Genomic DNA, 2351 nt, shown 5'->3' on the forward strand with positions numbered 1-2351 from the left:
AAATGAATGAAAAAGAATTGAAGAACTCTTTATTTTATTGAAAAAACTAAACAAGCAAACGTAATGGAGTATAATGACATAGAGCAGTGGCAAAGGTAATATGGTTTTTACACGCAAATATAACACACTGGTGTGCGCATGCACGCTTACACAGAGAGCACGCACACAAACACACACGCACGCACGCACGCACGCACGCACGCACGCGCACACACACACACACACACACACACACACACACACACACACACACACACACACACACACACACACACACACACACATACACACATGTTCTCTGAAGCACGCAGGATTTAAATCCCACACTGCGCATGAGGTCGCACAGCTGGTTTACATAAGCTGTAGTAATGACATCACTTCACAGCGTTTGGTCTTTCTGAAGGGGTGTGGCAGCCAGAAAATCCCCCGGGACGCGTTCATGACTTATCTGCCGTCATGTTCACACACATACCATGTTTTAATGTATCTACATCATATTTAGACAAATATCTGCATGCCCTGCACGTCTCCCTGTGACATGTTTATCTTATTTATTCACTGACACGTTTTTTTTATTACAGAAAAACAAAAAATAATGGAGCACTGGATGAATTCCTCCCAGCTCTTTCCACGCCCTGTGAGCAACATATTACTAAGGCAGTTCAGCAGTGATGAAAAACAGTCCGGTTATCATAATAAGTCCGAAAGTAAAGCCATGTGAGATGTAAACAACAGACTGAGTTAAATCAGGTCAAATACAATGGGAATCAGGCCAGCGGCTGCATGCTGCAAATTTAAAGGTGCAAATGTCATTGCATGTAGCCGAGGCTGTAGAGCAGCAGGATGTGCAGCATCTCTGACATGCAGAGATGATGGCATTGCACACACAACATCAATATACATACAGTTTAAATTCTCTCTTAATTTCCTGCAGCCACATTTCTCACCCGACCCCTGAAGATCTCACTCCAGACTGTAGATTCAACCTTATTTTTCTGTTGTCTGTTAAAAACATGCTGCTTGACAACAGAGAAAATAAGAGAAGTAAATGTTCACGATCTACTGGCGATACGGAAAATAAAATGTTTTATTATTTTGTTGAACTTTCTCTTTAATTTGTCCACATTTTGAACCTCGTCTCCCTGCAATATATCATCAAAATCTCCTCTCCAGAGACTTTTGCTTGAATCTCACAAAGCTCCAGCCCGTTTCCTGCCCATCCTCTCTCTGTCCCGTCCAGACAGCAGCTCCCCCACCCCTGTGCTCCTCCATCTTGCCAGGAGTGCTGTGTGAAGTGGAATCCGTCGACGAGGAACACGAGTCAGCTGGTTGTTTTTATGGAGGGGAGGTTCCCCCCTCGGCGTCTTCGCAGCTGCCAGATACGTCATGTTTTCCCTCTCCGTGCCAAAGCCACCTTCGCCGTCCTGACTCAATGACGGCAAGATAATATTGAACGGGTAGATAGATGGGCGTGGGGGGGGGGTAGTGGAGCACATTAGAGGCTTAATGAGACACTGAGGTCAAAAGCTGCGGCTCTGCATATTGAGCATGTAATGAAAAGTAAACACTATGAAATGTTTGGGTTCGTAAAAAGGTGACCGGCCAACCTATGAGGGGCAAATGAAACATAATGCAGCTCTTCATTTCTGCACCTTAGATGGTTTGAAACCTCAGGTCAAATGAAGTGGAAACCAGCAACATTGATACATACTATGTACACACGTAACTGGGTATTTTTAAAACCGAATATTTCCCCCCTCCGTTTATAAAATAATTTGTATCCACATTACATCGTTGTTAACAAAAAAACCTTCCACACATAACCGAAGATCTGCGTTTTCGACCACATTCATAAGCATTCCAAACCTGTAGATCATCTGTTCTTCCAGCCTTCGAGCCGCCTCTGCGGCGCAGCTTCCCCGGGAGAAGCGTCTCCTTCTCGGTAACGAGCTGGAGTCCCCCCAGGTGTCCCGCCACGGAGCTGCTGCATTAAATCGACGCAGCCCTACGCCGTAGGGTACGGTGTAGGGCTGCGCGTCGCCGCGTACCCTACGGCGTAGGCTCTGCGTCGGTGTAACGCAGTAAACGCTGAACAAGAGCAGAGACCATTTATTTAATAAATAGCTTGGAGAACAGATGGTGGATCATCTGTAGTTCTGTAGTAAACAAACGTTGCACGTTAAACGTCAGAGCAGATTTGTTGTTGTTTTGGCGCATAATGTGACGTTCGAAAACGCAAAACTCTGGTTGTCTCTGTCTACACGCATATACATAAACGGAGTTTTCAAAAATCTTCACTTTGCCCGGAGTTTTTTTAAACATTCGTTTATTTGCGTTTTCATGTGGATGAC

The sequence above is a fragment of the Cololabis saira genome, chromosome 12, assembly GCF_033807715.1.
Source record: "Cololabis saira isolate AMF1-May2022 chromosome 12, fColSai1.1, whole genome shotgun sequence".
Lineage (NCBI taxonomy): Eukaryota > Metazoa > Chordata > Actinopteri > Beloniformes > Belonidae > Cololabis > Cololabis saira.